The 9,053-nt window shown below is 40.6% G+C and overlaps 1 protein-coding gene across 2 annotated transcripts in view; it reads left to right on the top strand.

Annotated features, from left to right (window-relative positions):
• The first annotated feature begins 6,758 nt into the window (after positions 1-6,758).
• Positions 6,759-9,053, top strand: part of DCTN1-p150 (dynactin subunit 1) — a 58,733-nt gene continuing 56,438 nt past the window's right edge. For both annotated transcript variants that reach the window (XM_037427057.2, XM_037427056.2), the window contains exon 1: positions 6,759-6,895. The gene's annotated coding sequence lies outside the window, so the exon portion shown is untranslated. The remainder of the gene's footprint in view (positions 6,896-9,053) is intronic.

The raw sequence follows: 9,053 nt of genomic DNA, 5'->3' as shown, positions 1-9,053 counted from the left end.
CACCTCTTTAGCTTAGTGAGGTATGGGTGTAATCAAGCAAACTTCAAAAGTTAGTGAAATCACATTGTCTTTTAAATGTGCATGGTGAATTACTAAAACTTCAGCATAAACATATGAATACTGCGGCAGGGGCGGCGCTACGATTTGTTAAAAGGAGAAGGGGGGCACCCACGATTTGTGGTTTCTTTCAAGCTGCAGGGAAGGAGGAAACTTATATGTTGCTCTTAGGGGGGCAAAAGGGAAAAGGTGGAAATTTCAGGAAGTTGCCGGCCACTGGTACTGCCCCAGCCATGCAGTACCTTTCGTGCCCATTCCATTTCAAGTTGAAGTTCATGAATGTACTTCAGATGATTGAACTGGGCAGCTTTCTTTGGAAACATGCTTGTTTATAAAGGCGATGCGGACACATTTTGATAAATCCAACTTATTACGCCAAGCTTCCATTGGGTCTAGACAGACCTGCAGTCATATTGAGGGCACTCTTGAAAGAAAACCATAACAAGAAAGTGAATGTCAACCCTGAGGATAGTGTTTTTTGGCCATTATTGGCCCTTGCACTGTGAAACAATACATATTCACTTTGAGAAAGCCATGAAGAGACGCCACTGCAGATCACATTATGGCCTCATTCGGCAGAGAGCTTGGGAACGCCAGACACTCTGCTTAGTTGACGACTTCAGCACATTATATTTGAAGAAGTTGGTGTGTGGCCATTCTTGTATAATCGCCCAAACAGAATTTGCACTTACCTCATGTACCTTTCTGTGCATATACCTGTCCTTAGTGGCTCTTTTGCACATGCTCAACTGCATTTCCAAGCTACAGATTCAAGATTGCCTGCCGCGAATTGGAGCCACATGCTTGAACTTCTAATAAAACTTGTCTTTCAGACTATAGGCTTCTCCACTTAAAGCATTGTAATGCATTGTAAAAGGAATGTTTATGAAAAAAAAGGAGCAGGCAGAAAAAGTTAACCTTCAACTGACCTTTGATAGTGTGTGGAATAGCTATGTACCAACTCTTCCAATAAATAGTACTCTGTTCAACCAGATTTCTCCATTGTGCGTCTGGCACGCCTGAAATTTCCAGAGAACTTGAGTCCATGTGAGGACTATTGTGTGCATAACATAATTACTGTCTCCAACTGCTATCCATCGCACACGTCATAGCGGCATTGTGTGGGGCAACTAGTATTTCCCTTAAAGCTTCTTGATCAGCACACTTTCTTACCCTCAAATATTGTAGCTATATCACATTTGTCATCACGGCATAAGTACACACTGCAGCTAGGATCTACAGAGGCTGTATTTTCATGTAATCTCTCTATGATTCAGTGTGCTCATCTATTTGCTGGCTAAGGAAAGCTGTGCAAGTAGTCGCTTGAACGATTTTATGAGCTGGACTCTGTGCCACACCAACTGACACTTTCGTTAAAGTGGTCGTTTCAGAATACAGCCCCAGGTGATGAGGCTGCGCCAACACGTCTGCAACTACCTTGGTAATTAAAATGAGCTTCACATTTTTTTTTTATTTCAGCAATGCACTGGCTACACATTATTAAAAGTCGCAACAGATTGTTTATCTTTACCACAACCTCTTGTTTCTCTGTTCTTTGCAAAGCTATGCAACATGAATTTCATTGGCAATAAAGCTTTGCATACAGACACTGTGATATGCATGATCCTTCAACTTGATGTGTTTTTTCAAGCTGTGATTAGCTCTAATTATTCATTACAAACTTCATGACCTGTACAACTATAGCTAAAAATAGTTTTGTCAGGTGGCGTAGCTGCACAACTGTGTTTGAGAAGCATGATAATGTCTATGTTCAAAAGGTGGATTACTTGAAGAAACCAGGGAGCTGGAACTGAAATAAACTATTCAAACAAAGCGAGCACTCCTTTCATCACAAAATGTGGCAGAGAGCAAGACTGTTGCAGTCACAGTAATGTAGCTATTAGCTTAAATGAGCATTTAAAGAAACAGCTAGAATAGAGCCACAAAGTTCCAAAGCCCTATCATTATAGCTTTTTTCTTACTGCTTATGCTAGATTAAAGGGCATAAAAAGGTGCATGCATACCCAAAAAACTCTGTATTCAGGGACCCATGTGGCTGTATTACCAAGTTTTCACAAGCTGCTTGCATGTTCTACTCTAAAACTATAATTTTCATAGCAAAAAATAACAATGCGGTAAGCTTATCATCAACTTCAACAAATGTGCACATTATGGTGTTACGGAACTGATGTTAACAGGATGTGACTGAAGCAGCATAGAGCAAAGATTGAAGACAGCATTACAGCGTAAAAATATTTAGCAAGTTTGAAGCATTTAGGTGTCATTTTTCAAAAGCTGTATACCATCATTAGTATAACCTTCTGCCACACCCTTGACAAATACAACTGTGTGTGTCAAGTCCGTATTTCTTGATATTGAACATATTCCTTTTGTGGGGGAAAATTAGGAGTCCTAATAAAATGGTTGAAATGAGATTCTGGCCTTGAATATTGACCTGGCCATTCTGAAACAGTTGATATTAACAGAGGAAATTATGTTGCAACTTTATTATTTGAACTTAAGTTAAAGTGCTTAGTGTTATATCTGGTTAGCATCTTTTCTTTTGACAAAACTTATTTTTTCAACTGTGTTACTGTGTATTGTAGTATATATATATATATATATATATATATATATATATATATATATATATATATATATATATATATATGCAAATCCTGCCAATGAGCACGGGAAAATAGCAGGCACTGTGCAACACAAAATATTCCAGAGCATGGTGATGTCCTAGAATTTGGATGGCATCCAGATGATGGTTCGTGAGTCATGTGTTTTACACAACCTGCATAAATTTATTCAACGAGCTACCAGCCAAGGCCTCTCAGAAATCATGCGCTGTATCTCCTAAACAATTTATTATGACATGGAACAAATTTCTGTGTGCAATGTTTAATCTTCACAAAATCTAGATACATACTTAGGGCCGTTTAAGTAGAGAAATTGCTGCCCATCCCGATTAAATCAAAATGAATTGTGCAGCACTCTATCAAGTGTGGTCTCCTCACGTGTGTCAAGTTCTTCCACAAATAATTGTGGGCCGTCGGTTCTTGCGGCATGCTCTGATGTATCTAAGTGAGTTTCTAGGAAAAAACGATCTATTGATACATATGCTGAAATTCTAACATGTTGTCATAGCCAACAGGAACATGTCATCACTGCGTCATATTGGTGTTTCCTGCTGTTGTTCACTGAGCATATTAACACTCTCACATATGAGGCAATAAATAAATAAATAAATGGTTCAAGCTGCATGCAAGTGGAGAAACAGTTTCGTGATTGTAGTATATGCTTACCATTGTTACAATCTTATCGTACAATGCTTAATTTTTTGTTAGCGTGTTCATCATCGTCAAAGTAGTAAGTGTAGTGATTTTTATTGGGGAGTAATGAAAAGCAGTGTGAATCGCAATACAAGCACCGTTCCGGAGATTTGCACTAGCTCTATTGTAGTGGTAAAGATGGATAGTACTACTCCTCGCTCAGCATAGTACTACTCAGTACTCAGTAGATAGTACTACTCCTTACACTACGCATGTGCGTAGTGTAAGCCACGTCCAGCTTACACTACACACACACGTATCCACATACGTGGGCATGCAGACATTCATGTGTGCGGGTTGCAGCAGTTGTAGTGCACTTTTAACAAATCAGTCCTCGTTGTTGCCAGTGCTTGTGTTTATGGCTTCTGAGAGGTTTCAGTTAGTTACTCATTGAGTAAAATATGCAGGTCAAGAATGGATCTGAAATCAATTGTATTTCTAACCTAGTATGTTTTGTGTTTTAACAGCAAATGCTGCCTGAAACTTTCGTCAGAAAAACAAAAGCTAATTTCATGTGAGAATTTAACATAGGACAGCACCAACTATGGCAATCAGAAGCCTGAAAGGCATACTTTTTACATGCGAGGAAGTGATTGATTTCTATGTGGGGTTTAACATCCCAAAGCCATTATATCATTATGAGAGATGCCTTAGTAGAGGGCTCCGGGCTCCGTAAATTACGATCACCTGAGGTTCTTTAACGAGCACTCATATCAGAGCAGACAGGCCTACACCATTTTTGCCTCCACCGAAAATACAGCCGCCCCAGTCGGGATTAGATCGAGTCAGCAGTAGAGTACCTTAGCCACTAGACTACTGTGGCAGGGCACGCGAGGAAGTGCACAGCAGTATGAAATACTTAAAATATAGTTTCAACCATATCAGCGGTCAAGTGGTTAGGGCATACGCCTCCAATTTAAAAAATACTGGGTTCAATTCACAGTGCCACCGGGTGACTTTCATTTTTTTCTAGCGGGGGACGTATCCCAGTCACGGCCGCCAGATAAAAAAGCGCCTGGCCACTGGATCCTAGTCAAGTGCTTCCTGTTGTGGGTAGTCTTCTCCTTTCTGCTCTATTTTCCCTTCCCTCAGTGACGCTGGGCTGTACTTACTCATGGGAGTAAAAATATGCGTATTTATTCGTCTCAAATCGTTACTATGATTTTGTTTTAACTCCAGCCTCTCCATCGTGTCTAATGCCGATTTTTGAAAACGAATGAAGGGGCATTAGAATATGCTATGGATGTCAGACTGTGTATCGATGTTTTAATGAGTACTGTTTGTAATATAGTTCTTGTTTACCATTACTTTTGTTATATTACTACACACACTTTCCTGTAATATTGGTGTTCTTGCAAACTAATCTGCTTTTATTTGTATGTCGGTGTGCGTAGCCTAGTGCTAGTGGACTTCCTTCTGTATAAATATTCTGTGTGGCATTTTATAGCAAGATTTGAATAAACTTCATTTAAGAAAGCTTATTTCGCACAAATGACGCCAGAAACGCCACATTGCAGCCTGTGGGTACTTGCGCTAATTTTCACATAGCCCTTCACTGCAAGTTTGTTTTATTGCATTACGTAGCTGCGTTGCGACAGAAAAATTATATACATTAAAGGCAGCATTTATTTAAAAAAAAAATAAAAATAAATTCACTGCCACTTGGCATTTTCTCCCTGCCACTTAAAACTATGGCAGCTGTAGAATGACATGTAGCTTAACACTGTGAGAGCAGAGTGCAGAGCTCCACATTTGTGTATTTTGCACATTACTGGCTAACACTAACACATGCATTCCTAACACATGCATAACAGTGCTAGGAATTCAAGCTGACTATGTGATGTATTACAGCTCCTTTTATTTGTGAAAGTATATCCCATAAGTGCACGACAGCGTTTAAACATGCGCTTTACAGCAACAGGCGTGAACATAAGCACATGGGACTTGTTGTTGTTGTTCTCCTATTGTTAGTGGCGCATACCCACTGTGGGGGATTGGCCAAGAATCGAGTGGTTTTAAAATTTACTGTTCAGATTTGGAATGATGGAGGTATAACAGAAAGATTACCGATAGCCTAGGCAAGTGTGGTGCTTAATGTAATGCATACAAATATTTACATAAACGAATTTATTCTTAGAATAGAGCAATAATCTGATGTTATACGTATATAATTATGTGGACATGTTAGGATAATGAAACTGGTTAATTAGTCAACCTATTAGTTTCATCAATATAGTCCCGGACGGCCGCGCATACTGTCCCATTAGAGAAACCAGAAATGGAAGCTCCAAAAGACAAAATGACAGGCAGAGATAAGTCCATACCAATACCACGCAAAGGTATTTCTAATAGGGTTTTTCGTAATGTGTTGAACCGCCTGCAGGTCAAAAAGAAATGGTCTATTGTTTCCAGTTTATCACAGAATGCGCACAGTGGCGAAGGTGCCTGAGCAGACCTGTGTTTACAGAAATTTAGATTTGGTACCCGGCAACGCAGCCTTGTGATAGCTACTTCTTGTTTTCGAGTGCGGCAAAACTCTCTTCGCCAGGGATATAATAAATGGCGATATTCTGTAGAGTTTGTTAGTGCTGAACCTTTAAAGACTTGCATAAGCGTACGCCTGCGGAATCGAGCAGCAGTCACATAAGCGGATGATGGACAGAGCGGTAGAATTGGTTCGCTGATTGACGACTTAGCTAAGGAATCGGCTATTTCATTTAGAAACAAACCTTTATGTCCAGGCACCCAAACTAATCGTACTTTTCTCAAATGCGCAGGTACTAGTGCACGGAACGCCCTTGTTACGTGATTATTAAGAAGCCGTAGCCAGCAGCACATGCAACACCTCCACTTCCGACGTTTGTCACGAAAAAGCACGCGCGTTATGTGTTGGCGTTGCTAAAAATAATGCACCTGACGACGACGCGAGTTCAGTAGGTCGTGCATCAGAGTTGCTGGTTTAAAGTTTGAAAAATGCGTTGCCGAGAAACGACGTTACTTAAACCGTCAGCGCCGTCGGATACTCTAGAAACACGGGTCACAACACCGAAGTTCAAATGGGTTCTCTGGCCGCTCTTCCGCACGAACACACAAAAAATGTCCCTAGGCAGCACTAGAGAATAGCACAGAACACAAAATACCATATTTATGAGAAACTCTGCGCAAAATACCTTATAGAGTTGGTCACGTGATGAAGCTCTTCGGATTTGCTTTGCGTTGGCTTTGCATGGCTTTGGACAACTCTCCCTTGAACTCTCCATGAAATCTCTTTGGATCATCGTCGCTTCACGCACGCAGCTGTGCAGCGCCGTGCTCTCCACCGGGCTGCAGAAATTAGGCGCCTTCTTTTTCTTCTTCTAACCACCACCGTTCAGTAGCCATAGGTGTTCTGTGGTTTAGCCGTGACCTAATGAAGGAAGAAGACTAAGTCGCTCGTCCTTGTAGCTGGTGTGATGTGTTTCGTTCGCAAGCTGGGCTGACCGACTTGTAGACGCCCAAAGGTATTTACTTTTTGAAAAATTTTGCCGATTACCGGGTGTGTGTCAGCGAATGGTGCTTATATGACACAGGACTTCAACTAAGCCCGCCTATTGCTTGATTGTGTTCTGTGGGTGTGTCTCTAGATGTTTATGTGCTATTGCGAAATATTTTGTTGTGCTTGAACCTTTATCCTTTAAGAGGGCAGAAAAGAAACACGTTCTACAAAGGTTACGTGTCAGCTCGCAGTGTGAGCCGTTAGATTTTTTATCATTGAAGGAAGCATACGCGATGACATATCTCTTAAGCGTGCCCAGTTCACTTGCCACAGGCAGCTGTAAGCACATTTTTCTTCGGTTTTTGGTAGTCTTGTAGCACTGAAAACGGACAACCTTCAATCATATTTTTTGACTGTAAGTGACCATGTCTAGAATCTTCTAAAAATTATTTTATGGAACCATACCTTTCGAGTTAAAGTCGCAGTCGTCAACAAATCATCGTCCCGATCTGAACGTTTTTTCATAGCTGACCTGGTCTGATGCTAGTCATTACGCTGCTATGGTACAGTAGCTCGAGTACGTATGCGTCCCCTGTCGTTAATATTTCTGGCCCTATTCCGGTCAACACAATTTATGTTAATTTAGGAAAAATCTTTAGATTTTTCGCGCCATTAGGCAAGCCCTCCGACACTTATGAAAAGTAGCTACGAGAGCTGTGCGTAGAGCACGGTAAATTATTTTAACGTCTTTTAATAGTGAGATTTTACAAATTTCATCTTTCGGATCCATGCACGCAGGACTTGTCCAAACTGTGCTGCTCTAAAGAACGAATCTTGTGATCACCGCTTGGCTACTTGGAGATTTAGCTTTATTTCCGATTTCATGTAGTATAGTGCTGTCTTCAGGTTAATAAGCTTACGATTCCGTTTATTTCTACTCATTCGTTTTTTTATTGGGCTTGAGCAGTGCCCCACTCGCGTCAACACCATGACTGACTGTTTCAAAGTGGTGGATAATTAGAATGAAATGGAATCGAGTTGAAATTATTGTTTTTGAGATCGAGGTTTGTCAAACAGTTGACATTGGAAAAGTTGACATAGCTACAGATTTCAGTTCATGCTTGGTTAGCGCAGCTAAGGTTACAGATGTCTACCACATGTTACACTTGCCTGAATTACATGAATGCTCCGATTGTGATGTAAACAGTTGCAGTTCTCTTTGGCCTTGGCTTGTCTGCATGTTTGCTAATTCATAGAAATTGGTTCAATATTTACGTTCCTAGCAAATTTCACTTAGTATTCTCACACACTAAACTGCACACCTACCATGTCCTGTAGGTATGCATTTTGAAGATTCTTTAAGTACAGCCAACCACAAAAGTTTATGGACCAAGCGAGCGCATGCCGAACTGCTTGTTTGTGCCTCTAGTAGTACGCCATCCACAATCGACCACAGTGCAGGGCCAGAAATGGGTCTTATTGGTGCATTCACTGGTCTAAACTTTCTGCTGATGCACTACATATTGTTTGTTCAGTTTTCTTGCAAAATGTTTAGCTACAATGACTCTCACACTTCTGCTTTATTAGAAGAATTGAAGATATCATTTTGTAAATATCACTTTGCAAGAAGGGTTATTACTGGTAACAGTTATGCTTAATCACTGCTCTTAAGATAGAAACAAGTAGCCACGGCTACCAAAGAGTGGGTTGCATCTAAATGTTAAAGGGGAAAAATATTTGCCTCCAGTCAGAAAACAGACAGGCCATTGATTAAAAGGTTGTGCCTCGGGCGCTATGCTCCTGTCGATCGCCGCTGATGCAGCGGAAATGTTGGGAAAAGGCTCTTGGCCATGCGTTCCCGTGGTCGGTAAATTTTTGTGGTTGACTGTACAAATGTTCAGGAACAAGTGAAAAAAGTGTTCAAAGTGTGTTGAGGTGTCACCCGGGAATTTTGCTGTATGGGGTCAGTGACATTCCGAAATGTCTAATATATTCTGTTAGGCTCATAATTTTTACGCAGCCACTTCTTTCACAAGTGCTTGTGGTTCAAAGAAAAAAAAAAAAAACTCCCACTGAGTAAGCTTCTTCACATCCACTTGCACTCCTAAAGGCTGAAAATTTTGTAAGAGAGTTTTTTCATGAGCAACTGGGCTTTTTATGCATTTAGTGATTGTTTTGCAATT

The sequence above is a fragment of the Rhipicephalus microplus genome, chromosome X, assembly GCF_043290135.1.
Source record: "Rhipicephalus microplus isolate Deutch F79 chromosome X, USDA_Rmic, whole genome shotgun sequence".
Lineage (NCBI taxonomy): Eukaryota > Metazoa > Arthropoda > Arachnida > Ixodida > Ixodidae > Rhipicephalus > Rhipicephalus microplus.
Note: the sequence above shows the minus strand (reverse complement) of the source record. Positions and strands in the feature narration are given on the sequence as shown.